Source organism: Gobius niger (assembly GCF_951799975.1).
Source record: "Gobius niger genome assembly, contig: SCAFFOLD_108, whole genome shotgun sequence".
NCBI classification, from domain to species: Eukaryota; Metazoa; Chordata; class Actinopteri; order Gobiiformes; family Gobiidae; genus Gobius; species Gobius niger.
The window spans coordinates 46,852-65,392 of NW_027639093.1; the positions used below are offsets into that span (position 1 = coordinate 46,852).

Consider the following 18,541-nt stretch of genomic DNA (forward strand, 5'->3'; position numbering starts at 1 on the left):
CCCACAAACCAAACATATATTTATAAAGTTACACACACTTCAGTTTTTTAAAATATGATAGTTTAATATTGCTTTGATCTGTGCGTTTCGTCACACCTTCACATGCTTTGATTGCACTTCGCCACTTACTCAGACAATAGATTGATTGTGGAAAGTATTTCATGCATCAGTGGAAACTAATCAAATGCAGCGTGAAACACTTCACAAAGAGAAAAATCTGTTTAGTAAAACATGACCTTCTGTTCAAATGGACTCTTCTTCTCGTTCTATATGGACCCACCTTCTCCCAACTCCGAAAGTGATCACTCCAAAGACTGGTATCCTGACTTTAGAGAGCCTCTTCCTGATGACCAGAGGTAAGACCTGGTTTAGTCCTGGTTCAGAGTCAGACCTGGTTTAGTCCTGGTTCAGAGTCAGACCTGGTTCAGTCCTGGTTCAGAGTCAGACCTGGTTCAGTCCTGGTTCAGAGTCAGACCTGGTTCAGTCCTTGTGTGAGCTGTAGATAGTGAGTCCTCAGGAGGTCTGTGGAGGACTTTCTTGTGAGTCTAAATGAGTCCAGAGGCTGCAGTGGTCTCTGCTCAGTCTCTTATGTTCCTGTTTGTTGGTTCACAGGGAGCCAGGCCCAAAGGAGCAGCTGGACGCCATATTCACAGTGAGTATCCCACGACTGCAGCATGTGGGGGGTTCTCTGTGGGGCTCCTCAGGTCCTCTCTTTGACTGAAACTCTACTAAATCTGATTCTATTCAGCGTCTGGAGGAGGACATCCTGACGTTTGTCAAAGAGCAGCTGCAGAGGCTCCACAGGCTCCTGGTCTCAGAGTACCCAGAGAGTAGCTCAGAGAGTGAGGAGGAGCAGAGCAGCAGAGAGGCTGTGCTGAACATCACCCAGGACTTCCTGAGGAGGATGAAGCAGGAGCAGCTGGCCGAGCGTCTGAGCTCCAGTAAGAACTCTTCCACATCTACATAACTTTAATAAGTTATATTTGGTGTTACTGCCCAGTGAAGAGTTTAATCACAGATGAGAAAGTGGATCCACTGAAGGAGCTGGAGTTCACTGATGTCTCTGTCTTTATTCAGGGAGTTCTGTTGGAGTTTGCAGAGATAAACTGAAGAGTCATCTGCAGCAGAGGTTCAGCCGTGTGTTTGAGGGCGTGGCTAAAGCAGGAAACTCCGCCCCCCTGCACCAGATCTACACAGAGCTCTACATCACAGAGGGAGGGGCCTCAGAGGTCAACCAGGAACATGAGGTCAGACACATCGAGACGGCGTCCAGGAAACCAGCTGCTACAGAGACCAGCATCACATGTGAAGACCTGTTTAAAGGCCCCGCCCACAGACAGCAGCCAATCAGAGCAGAGCAGACAGAGGAGGAACCAATCAGAGCAGAGCTGACAGAGGAGGGACCAATCAGAGCGGAAACTACAAAAAGAAAGAGGCCAATGAGAACAGAGCTTAGAAAACCAAAGAAACTAAAGACAATAGACCAGACATTGGAACCAATCAGAGCAGAGCTGACAGAGGAGGGACCAATCAGGACGGTGCTGACGAAGGGCGTGGCCGGCGTGGGGAAAACAGTGCTGACTCAGAAGGTGAGTCTGGACTGGGCTGAAGGCAGAGCCCACCAGGACGTCCAGCTGCTGTTCCCCTTCACTTTCAGAGAGCTCAATGTGCTCAGAGACACAGAGTACAGCCTGGTGGAGCTGCTGCACCACTTCTTCAGTCAAACCAAAGGTCTCTGCAGCTTTCAGCAGCTCCAGGTGCTCTTCATCTTTGACGGTCTGGACGAGTGCAGACTTCCTCTGGACTTCAGCCGGACCCGGGTCCTGACGGAGCCCACAGAGAGCGCCTCAGTGGAGGAGCTGCTGGTGAACCTCATCAGGGGGAGCCTGCTTCCCTCCGCTCGCCTCTGGATAACCACACGCCCCGCGGCGGCCAATCAGATCCCTGGATGGTGCGTCTCCATGGTGACAGAGGTGCGAGGGTTCACCGACCCACAGAAGGAGCAGTACTTCAGGAAGAGGTTCACAGACGAGCAGCAGGCCACAGCCGTCATCTCCCACATCAAGAGCATCCGCAGCCTGTACATCATGGGCCACATCCCAGTCTTCTGCTGGATCCTCTCCACAGTCCTGCTCCATCTGATGGAGACCAGAGAGAGAGGAGAGCTGCCCCGCACCCTCACCCAGATGTACATCCACTTCCTGGTGGTCCAGGCCAAAGTCAAGAACATCAAGTATCATGAGGGATCTGGGACAGACCTTCACTGGACTCCAGAGACCTGGGAGATGATGCGGTCTCTGGGAAAACTGGCCTTTGAGCAGCTGCAGAAAGGAAACCTGATCTTCTACGAGAGTGACCTGAGCGAGTGTGGGCTGGACGCTGCAGCCGCCTCAGTGTACTCCGGAGTCTTCACACAGGTCTTTAGAGAGGAGCCAGGCCTGTACCAGGACAAGGTCTACTGCTTCATCCATCTGACTGTGCAGGAGTTTCTGGCTGCTCTTCACGTCCATCAGACCTTCTTCAGCTCTGGGGAGAACCTGCTGTCCACACCACACTCCTCTGAGAGCCCTGACCCCGAGGAGAACCTGCTGTCCACACCACACTCCTCTGAGAGCCCTGACCCTGAGGAGAACCTGCTGTCCACACCACACTCCTCTGAGAGCCCTGAGACCTTCTACCGCTCTGCTGTGGACCAGGCCTTACAGAGTCCAAATGGACACCTGGACCTGTTCCTGCGCTTCCTCCTGGGGATGTCTCTGCCGACCAATCAGAGCCTGCTGCCAGGTCAGCTGACTCACACAGGAAGTGACTCGAACAATCAGGAGACAGTAAAATACATCAAAGAGAAGCTGAATGAAGAGGGTCTGTCTGCAGAGAGGAGCCTGAACCTGCTCCACTGTCTGAACGAACTGAACGACCACAGTCTGATGGAGACAATACAGAAGATCATGAGAGAAGGACGTCTCTCCTTTTTAAGTTCTCCTGCTCAGTGGTCTGCTCTGTCCTTCCTCTTACTGTCCTCAGACTCAGATCTGGAGGAGTTTGACCTCAGGAAATACCAGGGCTCAGACACAGTTCTCCTGAAGCTCCTGCCGGTCGTCAAAGTCTCCACCAAAGCCATGTGAGTCCAGACTGTATTTAAACACTTGTGTCTTGGCTCTCGTCTCTAATCGTCCTCTCTGTCCTCAGTCTGAGCGGCTGTGGCCTGTCTCCTCTCAGCTGTGCTCGTCTGGCCTCAGTCCTCAGCTCCTCCAGTCTGACTCACCTGGATCTCAGTAACAACGACCTCCAGGACTCAGGAGTGGAGCTGCTGTGTTCTGGACTGAAGAGCGCCCCCTGCAGACTGCACACCCTCAGGTGAGACGCTCCCATGATGCACTCTGTCTCTGTGTCCACATTAGAGGCTAATGCTGTGTGTCTTTAGTCTGTCTGGATGTCTGGTCTCAGAGAGGGGCGGGGCTTCTCTGGCCTCAGCTCTGAGCTCCGCCCCCTCCCACCTGAGAGAGTTAGACCTGAGCTACAACCATCCAGGACCCTCGGCCGAGCTCCTGACCGCTCTACGGGCCCCTCAGGGGCCCCTGCTCTCTCTCAGGTGAGTCCCCCCTGGACTCTCTCAGGGTCTTGTCTCTGGTCCATGGTTGGTCCAGGTCTGGTCTGGTCTACAGTAAACTGGACTTGTGTGTTTCAGGCTGGATCCTGCTGGAGAACAGTGGATGGTCCCAGGTCTGAGGAAATGTGAGTCTGTGTTTGATTTATTCTTTGGAAATAACTTGAACTTCATCAGGTTTACGTTTTCTGTTTTTAGAGGAAAAATCTTCAAAGTGATAGATTTAATTTACAAATTATGCACCAAATCCATGCTTTTCTGAATATATGTGTCAGACTTATTACAGCTTATTACACATGAAAGAACTCTTCAGACACAGGAACAGGAAGTGATGTCATGAGTTTGTTTCCTCAGATTCCTGTGAGTTTTCTCTGGATCCAAACACAGCTCAGAGGAACCTCCTTCTGTCTGAGAACAAACGGACTGTGACCAGAGTGACAGAGGAGCAGCAGTATCCAGATCATGAGGACAGGTTCATGGACCGGCCTCAGGTCCTGAGCTCCACTGGCCTGAGGGGGCGCTGTTACTGGGAGGTGAAGTGGAGGGGATGGGGGGGGTTTGATATAGCAGTGAGTTACAGAGGAATCAGACGGAGAGGAGACAGAGAGGAGAGTGTGTTTGGAGACAATGATCAGTCCTGGAGGCTGAGGGTCAGTAGTGGTGGATGGTACTCTGTCTGTCACAACAAGAGACAAACAAACCTCCTCTCCTGTCGCTCTGACACAACTGTAGTGGGCGTGTTCCTGGACTCTGAGGCTGGAGTTCTGTCCTTCTATGAGGTCCACTCTGATGGAAAACTGTCCCACATTTACACCTTCACCTCCTCCTTCACTGAGCCTCTGTTTCCTGGATTTGGGCTGTGGTCTGAATATTCCTCTGTGTCTGTGTTGGATCTGAGGAGAGCGCCCCCTGGTGGACCTCTGTGACTGAACTCTTTTATGACAGTAATCACTGTTTAAGTAATAAAACACGTCTTTACGACATTTTAAATTTTCACTGTTTCCTTTTCAATCAAAGAACCTCAAACCAAACAAAATCACTGATGAAGGAACAAATCTGGTCCTTTCTACATTCACGAAAAGGTCCATGAAGCCACACAATGTGAATAATACAATAAAACATCTGCAACAGGAACTCGTATCAATGATCTGAACGATGATCCAGAAGCTCAGGTTTGATCAGAGTCTGACTTCACAACATCCAACAGCAGATTCTACACAAACATGACACATCAGATGTTTCATTATGAACCTTATGTTACTGTAGATTATGTATTTGTAAAAGTCATGGATAAGACATGATCAAAACCTCCCTCTGTTTTGGGGAAACTGAAGCATGAAACATAAGAGCTGGACTCACCGCCTGACAAACTGACCAGTCGTTATCACAGCAGTGTTTCTTCAGACAGAGCCAGGTCTGAAGTCTCCGTGTAGGGCCTTCTCTCTGCTCCTCTGTTCTGCCACTGCTTTACTGCCCCCTGGAGGAAATATGGAAAAGGTTCATTCACCTGGAGGAAGTTTCTTTACAGGGAGTGATTAAGTTGCATAAGTATTAATTACAAACAGTTTTAAAAGCAGGTGCAGGTATTTTGTTTAATATTAGTTCCCAAATGTGTGTCGGCGTCATCCTTGAAAAGTATTAAAAGCATTAACCCAAAGCCTGATCGAAAACAGAAACAATAAGACCTATTGGGAAACTAAAACTACCTTCTGTAGCACATTCATTAAACATGCAGAACAAAGCGTTTTACACGTTTGCTGATATAACAAAAATCAAATCATATTCTGTTCTTAAAGTGATATAAAATCTAGCTCTAAAATGAAACTGTTAAACTTATCATTTTATAAAACCGTAAACAATAACAGCGATCGCTCGTATGGACCTGTTTGTGAAGAACAGCTGTGAAATCCTCCACAGTCACATGACCCGGACTCCCAGGTTCTGAGGCGGAGGTTCTGAGGCAACAAATCAAAACCACAGACCCTTCAGTCAATTCATGAGCAAAAACATAATGAATGACATTATATTATAACATACATTAAGTTGCCTATAGAAGTTACTCTAACCACTAGAGGGCGCCACAATACTGTTGTTGACGTTTCCCCATAAAACCTCTTTAATGAAGATCACGACCCGTGTCTTGCCTCATATCATGACAGTACTTGAGTAAACGCAACTAATAAACCACAACCTCATGTTCACTGACAGTTCCATATTTTAACCATTAACCCCTTAACTCCCACCTGAACCGAGCACATTTTCTCCAGTTTGGCTTTACCCCAGTCCAAAAGCTTCTGGAAAAAAGCTGTGAAAATAGCAACAAAACTGAGACGAAAACAATGATGGAAATGTGACAAAAAAGTGACGAAAAATGTATGAAAAAGTGGCAAAAATGTCACAAGAAATTGACAAAAAAAATTGACAAAAAATGACAAAAATGTGATAAAAAAAATTGACAAAAAATGACAAAAAATTTATTAAAATTGACAAAGATTTGATTAAAAAAATGACAAAAAAAATGACAGATTTGATAAAAAAAATTACGAAAAATGACAAAAATGTGATGAAAAATTTGACAAAAAATGTACAAAATTTGACAAAAAATACAAAAAAATGACAAAAATGTTACAAAAAAACGACCAAAAAAATGACAAAAAATGTTATAAAAATTTGACCAAAAAATTTGACCAAAAAATTACAAAAAATTGACGAAAAAATGACAAAAAATGGACAAAAAATGACAAAAAAAAAATACAGAAAAGTTACCAAAATGAGTTGAATACCCAACAAAAAAATGATTGAAAAAAAAATCTGATGCCGTGAGGAAAAAGCTCCTCACGGTTCAGGTGGGAGTTAAGAGGTTAACTAGTTAGCATTAGCTTTGTTAGAAGATTAACACAAGTAGCTGAAACTTCAGAGAAGACGTTGTATAATCTGGTCCTGTTCGTCACTAAAGCGGATATTTACACGGACCTGTTTGAGACTGAGATAAAGGTGAGTTCTTCTGTTCACTCTGTGCTCCAAAACAGCTCCTTATGAACACAAGAAAACAAGAAAATCAGCGAAAACAGCAGCTAACTGTAATAACTGAAAGACGTTAGCTACTTTTGTTTTTTAAATTAAATCACAGGAATCAAACGTTCTCTAAGAATTATGAAGAAATATGTTGCTTTTACAAACAGGGCCTTTACATTTAACATCGTTAATCTTTGAATAAAATGGTTTTATATCGTCACCGTTTGTTCAGCTCGTGCCCGCGGCCTCGGGGAGTGACGTAAACTACGTCACGTAAACTATGTCACGTAAACTACGTCACTGCACCGTGAGTTTTGTCATTTCCATTCATTTAGATTAAGCTCTTAACTCCCGCCTGAACCGAGAGGATCTTTTTCCTCACGGCATCAGATTTTTTTTCCATCATTTTTTTGTTGTGTTTTCAACTCATTTCTGTAACTTTTCTGTCATTTTTTTTTATCAAATTTTTGTCACATTTTTTGTCACATTTGTCATTTTTTCGTCATTTTTTAATCACATTATTTCATTTTTTTGTCACATTTTTATCATTTTGTGTCACATTTTTGTCTTTTTTTAGTCACATTTTTGTCATTTTTTTTGCCCTTTTTTGTCATTTTTTTGCAATTTTTTCATCCATTTTTTATCATTTTTTGTCACTTTTTTGTAATTTTTTCGTCCATTTTTTTTCCATTTCTTGTAACATTTTTGCCAATTTTTCATCAATTTTTCGTCACTTTTTTGTCACTTTTTTGTCAAATTTCCATCTTTGTTTTCGTCTCAGTTTTGTTGCCATTTTCTCACCTTTTTTCCACAAGCTTTTGGATTGGGGTAAAGCCAAACTGGGGAAAATGTGCTCGGTTCAGGTGGGGGTTAAGGGGTTAAAGGCTCTGAACCTGATTTTTCTCGTCGTTGAATAAATGTGTTCTGTTCTTCAGTAAATCGTTAAAGGTGAGATTTGAGGGAAAAATGTCTCTGGTATTGTTTAAGTCTCGCTAAGACACAATTTGAATAGTGAATTCCTCCATTGTGAGATCAATAAAGGATTACCTCAGTCGACACCTCAGTCACCGAGGAGGCAGAGGGAGGGGCCAGAGCGGTCACGTGACTCCAGGTGAGCAAGTCCTGACAGGCGAGAGAAGGAGAGGATTGAGAGACGACGCTGACGCAGTGAGTTTTTGATGATTACTTTGTTTCCTTTTGTTATCGTTTCCATGGGTCAAAAAGAAATGAAGCTTTAGTCTGTGTTTAGTCCCGATTCAAGACTTGAGCAGTTTGGATTTAAGGCCTGGAATAGATTTGGTCCTGTTTGACTCAGGTGTGGTTCAAAATCAGACATGGGTACTTCCTGCTTTGTTACTGACAAAACCCGAGTTTAGTCCTCGTTTAGTGTCTTATTTCAAATTATAAAGATGGGCCACGCCCTATTTACGGATGGCTTCTCATACATGAAAAACATTTAGCCTGATGAAAGCCACTGGCAGAAACGATGCATTAAATAAAGGAACACTGGTGTGGCAAGTATACAGTGTGCAAGAGATTTTTCCTGTTCTACGTTTGGCCTCTGTGCCTTTTCTTACGCACTTCAAACAAAGAGATGTGCGAAGTAAACCTTCTTTAAACTAAAAAGATATGAAACTGAATCTGAATTTAAGTCTTTAAAGGGGGGGTATTATGCAAAATGGACTTTTTCAAGCTTTCCATCATGTTATTATGTCGTTCCCTCATTAAAAACATGGCTGAAGTGTTGCCTTGGCACATTCACGTGTTTTTGAGTAATCTGTAAAAACTCTGATGGCGGCCATTTTAGGGATAGGTTTGCCCGAGTCCTCCTAGGAACGCCCCCACCTCCTGGAGACGCCTCCGAGCTTTCGTCACCAGCCGAGTAACCAACCACTGCTCCTCAACAGAACCCCCTCCCCACTGATGCCACAGACAGCGTGTGGAGGGGGCGTGTCTAAAGGCTCAGAGGTTCTAAAAGAGACAGAGGCCTATTTCAAGACATTCACTACAGCCATTTTGAGAGAGACATTTTATACAAGGCAGTTATTCAGTTATTCTAATTTACTGCATTTACAGACCAACAGATGGTTTGTCATCATTGTAGTGTGATATAGACTGGTGCTATGGGACTGAAAAAAGCAGAATACCCCCTCTTTAATAGAAATGAGTAAGTAATGAGTCAAGTAAATAGTCAAGTCATGTGATGCGGTGGGACATGGAGGGATTCAAATTGGGATATTTGGAAAAAATGGGCAAAATAATGTGTGAAACTGATTTTTATCCAAACATGCAGTTAAAGGTGCTTTGGAACATACGTTTTGTTTATTTTTATACAAGGTGTAGATTGAACGCCTTAATTGAATGTCTTAATTCCTTTCATGACTTAAAAAACAGGTGGATAATTTGTGATTCTCTGCGTAAATCTTACTATATTGAAAAAGTGGGACATTATCTGACGGTGGGACGGGGACAGTGCGACCAGAAGAGGGACAGGTGCTCACCCTAACAGTAGAACATGTTACTGTATGTCTTTAAAGTTTTTATGTAGAAGAATGATTTTGAAGATAAAATCACAAAGAACATTTCATTGCCACAGTAGCTCAATTATAATAATCTAACTAACCCATTTAACAGGAACAAGGAATACCACTAATACTAAGGATAGGTAAATGTACAATGAAGTACTGTTCTAGGTCAATAGTTTCAAAACAACAACTCTGTGACACTGATTATGTGGTATTTGTTGTATAATATTTAGCTTCGGGGGGTCTTCAAAGAAAAAAGTGAGCTCTGCTGTAGAGAATAATTAGTAAAGTCACAAATGGAGGACAGATTTGATCAACTGTGAGCATTCATGCTTGTTCATATAGACTCTTCTGATTCTCAGCAGCTACAACATGGACCCACCTGGACCTGGCCCCGGGTCTAAACCCAGACCTGAACCTGCTCCCAGCTCTGTGTCTGTGAAAAGTGACCGCTCTATAGAAAACCCTCCTGTCTTTAAAGAACCTCCTCCTGAAGACCAGAGGTAAGTCACATCTGGAGGACAGATTTGATCAACTGTAAGTGAAGCCAAGTGGGCATTGAGGGTCGGATAATTATATCTGATTAAAATTAAAGCCAGACAACGCCACCTTAGTTTAACTTAGGACCAAACTTAACTGTATTTATTTTGTGGATCATGAATGAGCTTAGTCTTCAGACGGTACAACAAGACTGTAAAGCAACATGTGCAATAATCCCTGTATTTAAATCACTTCCCTTCACTTTATCAACCACGTGCACTATGATGTAAACCTGCACTGCTCACACCGACTATCACGTGTTTTGTTATAGTCTGTTTACTTAATGATTTACTGTTTACACTTCTGTCCCCACAAAGTCCTTGGGAGTCATTGTACATAAGAAACTACTACAGTGCCACTTGAAAGTATTCATACACCTTGAACTTTTGCACATGTTGTCATGTTTACAACCCTAAACATAAAGATTTTATTTTTATCTTTTTACTGAACGTTCACACACAAGTAACAGACAACTGTGAAGTGAAAGCAAAATGATACATGATTGTTATTTTTCAAAAAATAGAAAAGTGAAAAGTGGGGCTTGCATAAGTATTCATACAGCATTTTCTGAGTGCATTAAATTGCCTTTAAAACATTCCTCATGACTCCAGAATGTTCACACCTTGGCCTAACGGTTAAATAGAGGCACCTGTGTGTAATCTACTCTCAGTATAATTTCAGCTGTTCTTTCAGGCCCTCAGAGCTGTGGTCGGAGTGTGTTGGTCACTAAACAACATCATGAAGGTCAAGGAGCACCAGAGAGGTCAGGGATAAAGCTGTGGAGAAGTTTAAAGCAGCGTTAAGTTATACAAAGATTTCCCAAGATTTAAACATCTCCCGGAGCAACTGTTCAATCCATTGTTCGGAAATGGAAAGAGTAAAGCACCACTGCAGACTTACAAAGACACAGTCGCCCATCTAAAATATTAGATCAAACAAGGAGAGCACTGGTAAGAAATGCAACCAAGTGCCCCAAGATAACTCTGGAGGAGCTGTGAAGTCCTGCCGCTGAGCTGGGGGAATCTGTACATGGGACAACTATAAGTCGTATCTACACAAATCTGGCCTTCATGGACGAGTGGAAGAAGAAAACCATTATTGAAAGGAGGCCATAAGAAATCCCGTTTGAAGTTTGCTAGAAGTCATATGGAGGACACAGCTCCATGTGGAAGAAGGAGCTTTGGTCAGATGAGAGAAAAATTGAACTTTTTGGCCCAAATGCAAAACGTTATGTATGGAGCAAATCTGACACTGCTCATGGTCCTGAGTGCACCATCCCCAGTGTCAAATATACGGGGGGGGGAGCATCATGCTGTGGGGCTGCTTTTCCTCAGCGGGGACTGGGGAGACTGTAAGAATAGTTGGGAACATGGATGGAGCCAAATACAGAGACATTTTGGAGGAAAACCTGCTGGAGTCACAAGAGAACTGAGGCTGGGGCGGAGATTCACCTTCAGCAGGACAATGACCCTAAACACAAAGATAAATCTGCAATGGAATGGTTCAATAAAAACATATTAATGTGTTAGAATGGCCCAGTCAAAGTCCTGACCTAAATCCTATTGAAAATCTGTGGAAAGAATTGAAAACTGCTGTTCACAAACGCTCTCCTTCTAATGTGACAGAGCTGGAGTTGTTTTGTAAAGATGAATGGGCTAAAATGTCAGTCTCTACATGTGCTAATCTTGTACAGTCATACCTCAAGAGACTTGCTGCTGTTATTACAGCAAAAGGGGGTTCCACAAAGTATTCATTCATCTGTATGAATACTTATGCAAGCCCCACTTTTCACTTTTCTATTTTTTGAAAAATAACAGAATCATGTATCATTTAGCTCTCACTTCACAGTTGTCTGTTACTTGTGTGTGAACATTCAGTAAAAAACTCAAAATAAAATCTTTATGTTTAGGGTTGTAAACATGACAAAATGTGCAAAAGTTCAAGGTGTATGAATACTTTCGAGAGGCTCTGTATTTACTATTTAATTGTGTTTTGTTTGTTTTATAGACAGTTCTCCTTTTTCTTTTCTCAACAGCTTCACCATGGACCCACGTGGACCTGGCCCCGAGTCTAAACCCAGACCTGAACCTGCTCCCAGCTCTGTGTCTGTGAAAAGTGACCGCTCTATAGAAAACCCTCCTGTCTTTGAAGAACCTCCTCCTGAAGACCAGAGGTGAGTCACATTGAGAAGACGTTGTTGGGCTGTTTCTGTCGTTGGTCGATGTGTTTACTTCTGGTCAGGTGCTCCAAAGAAACACACATGAGCTTTACCAGGTTCTCTCCTCTCATTGATCCTGGCCTGTTGAACATTTTTAGTGATTTGGGAATAAAAGTAAAAACTGCTCTAAACTTACCTTTACTGTGAGTTTCAGCATCAACAACCCTGTTTACCCTCCTTTTTGTTCCACCATAAGTAAAATCAAACAGCATTAAGAGAACAAGAGCAATGTGTGCATGGAACATACGACATGAAGGAATAACTCTGGAGGAAACAACAAACAAATAAATGATAAATGTATCTTATTGTGTTTTCTAGTAAATGGGTTTTTATCAGAGCCAAACTGTAGAATAACTACAGCTCAGCTGTCAATAGAATCCCTGTAATGAAGCATGTCCATAAACGAGGAATGAAAGGTGATTTCAAATGCTTTAAAAGGGCCGATTTACAGTTATTAAAACATTCCTATATTGTCTCTGATATTGTTCCAGTAACAACAGCTTAAGTATATGACTAGCTCAGCATCAAAGCCCCTCATTCAGCTGCTGTAAAGTTCACTTCTGAAGAGCAGAGCCAATCAGTCAACAACACAGTCTGTTCTGCTCAAAGTGACTTTTGATTCCCAGAACCTACAAAATGGACCCACATGGACCTGGATCTAAATCCAGACCTAAACCTGCTCCCAGCGGTGACTCTCTGAAAAGTGACCGCTCCAAAAGCTTGATTATGCACTTCAAAGGAGCTCCTGATGATCAGAGGTGAGTCACATAGATGAGATAGACTAAAATGGATAGGACTGGTTGTATCATTGGATGATCCAGTAGATATATGATTGCCTCCTCAATCACTGTGTTACAGTATCTCACCTTGATTATTGACCCCTCTTTGGTTTGTAGTCTGCAGTGAACTGGGCATTTACACTGAAAGAAACAAGTTAAACTCAGACTGTGAGTTTGTCAGAACAACCACAGTCCAACCTCTCACTTTGTACAAGAGCTGTCGCTCTATTTTACCTCAGGGCTCAAGCAAGAACACCAGGTGACATCATCCTCACTCCTTTCTTATAGAGCGCGATTTATCACCGACTTCATCCCACAACAAGAAACATACATAAAAATAATAATGAGGTCAGCGAACTCAAACCACACATTTAGGGCCTGTTTCACTGTTCCAGGTTTTAAACTGTGAGAAGTTCAAACGTTTCGTAGATCAGGCCCCACAAACCAAACATATATTTATAAAGTTACACACACTTCAGTTTTTTAAAATATGATAGTTTAATATTGCTTTGATCTGTGTGTTTCGTCACACCTTCACATGCTTTGATTGCACTTCGCCACTTACTCAGACAATAGATTGATTGTGGAAAGTATTTCATGCATCAGTGGAATCTAATCAAATGCAGCGTGAAGCTTCAAAAAGAGAAAAATCTGTTTAGTAAAACATGACCTTCTGTTCAAATGGACTCTTCTTCTCGTTCTATATGGACCCACCTTCTCCCAACTCCGAAAGTGATCACTCCAAAGACTGGTATCCTGACTTTAGAGAGCCTCTTCCTGATGACCAGAGGTAAGACCTGGTTTAGTCCTGGTTCAGAGTCAGACCTGGTTTAGTCCTGGTTCAGAGTCAGACCTGGTTTAGTCCTGGTTCAGAATCAGACCTGGTTTAGTCCTGGTTCAGAGTCAGACCTGGTTTAGTCCTGGTTCAGAGTCAGACCTGGTTTAGTCCTGGTTCAGAGTCAGACCTGGTTTAGTCCTGGTTCAGAGTCAGACCTGGTTTAGTCCTGGTTCAGAATCAGACCTGGTTTAGTCCGGATTCAGAGTCAGACCTGGTTTAGTCCTTGTGTGAGCTGTAGATAGTGAGTCCTCAGGAGGTCTGTGGAGGAGTTTCTTGTGAGTCTAAATGAGTCCAGAGGTTGCAGTGGTCTCTGCTCAGTCTCTTATGTTCCTGTTTGTTGGTTCACAGGGAGCCAGGCCCAAAGGAGCAGCTGGACGCCATATTCACAGTGAGTATCCCACGACTGCAGCATGTGGGGGGTTCTCTGTGGGGCTCCTCAGGTCCTCTCTTTGACTGAAACTCTTTAAATCTGATTCTGTTCAGCGTCTGGAGGAGGACATCCTGACGTTTGTCAAAGAGCAGCTGCGGAGGCTCCACAGGCTCCTGGTCTCAGAGTACCCAGAGAGTAGCTCAGAGAGTGAGGAGGAGCAGAGCAGCAGAGAGGCTGTGCTAAACATCACCCAGGACTTCCTGAGGAGGATGAAGCAGGAGCATCTGGCCGAGCGTCTGAGCTCCAGTAAGAACTCTTCCACATCTACATAACTTTAATAAGTTATATTTGGGGTTAGTGTCCAGTGAAGAGTTTAATCACAGATGAGAAAGTGGATCCACTGAAGGAGCTGGAGTTCACTGTTGTCTCTGTCTTTATTCAGGGAGTCCTGTTGGAGTTTGCAGAGATAAACTGAAGAGTCATCTGCAGCAGAGGTTCAGCCATGTGTTTGAGGGCGTGGCTAAAACAGGAAACTCCGCCCCCCTGAACCAGATCTACACAGAGCTCTACATCACAGAGGGAGGGGCCTCAGAGGTCAACCAGGAACATGAGGTCAGACACATCGAGACGGCATCAAGGAAACCAGCCGCTACAGAGACCAGCATCACATGTGAAGACCTGTTTAAAGGCCCCGCCCACAGACAGCAGCCAATCAGAGCAGAGCTGACAGAGGAGGGACCAATCAGAGCAGAGCTGACAGAGGAGGGACCAATAAAAGCGGAAACTACAAAAAGAAAGAGGCCAAGGAGAACAGAGTTCACAAAACCAAAGAAACTAAAGACATTAGACCAGACATTGGAACCAATCAGAGCAGAGCTGACAGAGGAGGGACCAATCAGGACGGTGCTGACGAAGGGCGTGGCCGGCGTGGGGAAAACAGTGCTGACTCAGAAGGTGAGTCTGGACTGGGCTGAAGGCAGAGCCCACCAGGACGTCCAGCTGCTGTTCCCCTTCACTTTCAGAGAGCTCAATGTGCTCAGAGACACAGAGTACAGCCTGCTGGAGCTGCTGCACCACTTCTTCAGTCAAACCAAAGGTCTCTGCAGCTTTCAGCAGCTCCAGGTGCTCTTCATCTTTGACGGTCTGGACGAGTGCAGACTTCCTCTGGACTTCAGTCGGACCCGGGTCCTGACGGAGCCCACAGAGAGCGCCTCAGTGGAGGAGCTGCTGGTGAACCTCATCAGGGGGAACCTGCTTCCCTCCGCTCGCCTCTGGATAACCACACGCCCCGCGGCGGCCAATCAGATCCCTGCTGAGTGCGTCTCCATGGTGACAGAGGTGCGAGGGTTCAGCGACCAACAGAAGGAGCAGTACTTCAGGAAGAGGTTCACAGACGAGCAGCAGGCCACAGCCGTCATCTCCCACATCAAGAGCATCCGCAGCCTGTACATCATGGGCCACATCCCAGTCTTCTGCTGGATCCTCTCCACAGTCCTGCTCCATCTGATGGAGACCAGAGAGAGAGGAGAGCTGCCCCGCACCCTCACCCAGATGTACATCCACTTCCTGGTGGTCCAGGCCAAAGTCAAGAACATCAAGTATCATGACAGATCTGGGACAGACCTTCACTGGACTCCAGAGACCTGGGAGATGGTGCGGTCTCTGGGAAAACTGGCCTTTGAGCAGCTGCAGAAAGGAAACCTGATCTTCTACGAGAGTGACCTGAGCGAGTGTGGGCTGGACGCTGCAGCCGCCTCAGTGTACTCCGGAGTCTTCACACAGGTGTTTAGAGAGGAGCCAGGCCTGTACCAGGACAAGGTCTACTGCTTCATCCATCTGACTGTGCAGGAGTTTCTGGCTGCTCTTCACGTCCATGAGACCTTCTTCAGCTCTGGGGAGAATCTGCTGTCACCACCACAGTCCTCTGAGAGCCCTGACCCCGAGGAGAACCTGCTGTCACCACCACACTCCTCTGAGAGCCCTGACCCCGAGGAGAACCTGCTGTCCACACCACACTCCTCTGAGAGCCCTGAGACCTTCTACCGCTCTGCTGTGGACCAGGCCTTACAGAGTCCAAACGGACACCTGGACCTGTTCCTGCGCTTCCTCCTGGGGCTGTCTCTGCCGACCAATCAGAGCCTGCTGACAGGTCAGCTGAGTCAGACAGGAAGTGACTCGACCAATCAGGAGACAGTAGAATACATCAGTCAGAAGCTGAATGAAGAGGGTCTGTCTGCAGAGAGGAGCCTGAACCTGCTCCACTGTCTGAACGAACTGAACGACCGCAGTCTGATGGACCACATACAGAGACGCATGAGAAAAGGAAGTCTCTTCTTGTTAGATTCTCCTGCTCTGTGGTCTGCTGTGTCCTTCTTCTTACTGTCCTCAGACTCAGACCTGGAGGAGTTTGACCTCAGGAAATACTGTTCCTCAGAGACAGTTCTCCTGAAGCTGCTGCCGGTCGTCAAAGTCTCCACCAAAGCCATGTGAGTCCAGACTGTATTTAAACACTTGTGTCTTGGCTCTCGTCTCTAATCGTCCTCTCTGTCCTCAGTCTGAGCGGCTGTGGCCTGTCTCCTCTCAGCTGTGCTCCTCTGGCCTCAGTCCTCAGCTCCTCCAGTCTGACTCACCTGGATCTCAGTAACAACGACCTCCAGGACTCAGGAGTGGAGCTGCTGTGTTCTGGACTGAAGAGCGCCCCCTGCAGACTGCACACCCTCAGGTGAGACGCTCCCATGATGCACTCTGTCTCTGTGTCCACATTAGAGGCTAATGCTGTGTGTCTTTAGTCTGTCTGGATGTCTGGTCTCAGAGAGGGGCGGGGCTTCTCTGGCCTCAGCTCTGAGCTCCGCCCCCTCCCACCTGAGAGAGTTAGACCTGAGCTACAACCATCCAGGACCCTCGGCCGAGCTCCTGACCGCTCTACGGGCCCCTCAGGGGCCCCTGCACTCTCTCAGGTGAGCCCCCCCTGGACTCTCTCAGGGTCTTGTCTCTGGTCCATGGTTGGTCCAGGTCTGGTCTGGTCTACAGTAAACTGGACTTGTGTGTTTCAGGCTGGATCCTGCTGGAGAACAGTGGATGGTCCCAGGTCTGAGGAAATGTGAGTCTGTGTTTTATTTATTCTTTGGAAATAACTTGAACTTCATCAGTTTTACATTTTCTGTTTTTAGAGGAAAAATCTGCAAAGTGATAGATTTAATTTACAAAATATGCACCAAATCCATGCTCTTCTGAATATCTGTGTCAGACTTATTACAGCTTATTACACATGAAAGAACTCTTCAGACACAGGAACAGGAAGTGATGTCATGAGTTTGTTTCCTCAGATTCCTGTGAGTTTTCTCTGGATCCAAACACAGCTCAGAGGAACCTCCTTCTGTCTGAGGACAAACAGACTGTGACCAGAGTGACAGAGGAGCAGCAGTATCCAGATCATGAGGACAGGTTCATGGACCAGCCTCAGGTCCTGAGCTCCACTGGCCTGAGGGGGCGCTGTTACTGGGAGGTGCAGTGGAGCGGGAGGTGGAGGATTGATATAGCAGTGAGTTACAGAGGAATCAGACGGAGAGGAGACAGAGAGGAGAGTGAGTTTGGAAACAATGATCAGTCCTGGAGGCTGAGGATCTGTGGTGGATGGTACTGTGTCTTTCACAACAAGAGAGAAACAGAGTTCCTCCCCTCCTCCTCCTCTCGCTCTGACTCAGCTGTAGTGGGCGTGTTCCTGGACTCTGAGGCTGGAGCTCTGTCCTTCTATGAGGTCAGCTCTGGTGGAGAACTGTACCACCTCCACACCTTCACCTCCTCCTTCACTGAGCCTCTGTTTCCTGGGTTTGGGCTGTGGGACGAAGGTGACTCTGTGTCCGTGGTGGATCTGAGGAGAGCGCCCCCTGGTGGACCTCTGTTGCTGAACTCTTTCATGACGTAAACATTTGATTGACAGCTGTAAGGACCAATCACAGCCGGCTCTGTCTGTAATCCCTGATTTACTGTTTTAAATAAAACCCGTCTTCATGAAATCATCCCTCGTGTGTTTGAGGCTCTGACAGACACACGGCGCTCATCCCTGTTACTGTGAGGTCGACGGTTCAAATCCAAGTCTCACGAGTTCTTAATGTCTCTGTGTTATTGGGCAACGCACTTTCTCACACAATTGCACCAGTCGCTCATTTGTGCAACTTTTTTTTCCGAAAAAATGGCTGTTCTTGCCCATCACCCGTCAGGCAGATAAAGATGAGTTTATTGAATCTATAATAATGTAGTTTTAACCTGTTAACCTCCACCTGAACCAACCACATTTTGTCAAGTTTGAGATGATCCAAATCTAATGCTGTGATGTGCGTCAGCGTCCGCCATGGCAAGATGCTTCCGAATTGGTCAGTTAGGAAGTAGTTAGGAAAAGGAGCCTCGATGCTAACTATCATAGCCACTTTAGCATAGGGACCTCTGGTGCTAACTATCATGGCCACTTTAGCATAGGGACCTCTGATGCTAACTATCATAGCCACTTTAGCATAGGGACCTCTGGTGCTAACTATCATGGCCACTTTAGCATAGGGACCTCTGATGCTAACTATCATAGCCACTTTAGCATAGGGACCTCTGGTGCTAACTATCATAGCCACTTTAGCATAGGGACCTCTGGTGCTAAC

At 45.5% G+C, this 18,541-nt stretch overlaps 1 pseudogene across 1 annotated transcript in view; it reads left to right on the forward strand.

Annotated features, from left to right (window-relative positions):
• LOC306982900 overlaps positions 1-17,817 on the forward strand; it is a 37,343-nt pseudogene extending 19,526 nt beyond the window's left edge. Inside the window, exons 14-29 of the transcript in view lie at positions 613-652; positions 749-941; positions 1,078-1,335; positions 1,519-3,357; positions 3,425-3,592; positions 3,689-3,735; positions 3,962-4,487; positions 9,510-9,650; positions 11,723-11,860; positions 13,871-13,910; positions 14,006-14,198; positions 14,335-14,592; positions 14,776-16,614; positions 16,682-16,849; positions 16,946-16,992; positions 17,219-17,817. The product of the transcript in view is annotated as an uncharacterized misc_RNA (transcript). The remainder of the gene's footprint in view (positions 1-612; positions 653-748; positions 942-1,077; positions 1,336-1,518; positions 3,358-3,424; positions 3,593-3,688; positions 3,736-3,961; positions 4,488-9,509; positions 9,651-11,722; positions 11,861-13,870; positions 13,911-14,005; positions 14,199-14,334; positions 14,593-14,775; positions 16,615-16,681; positions 16,850-16,945; positions 16,993-17,218) is intronic.
• Positions 17,818-18,541: the final 724 nt, after the last annotated feature.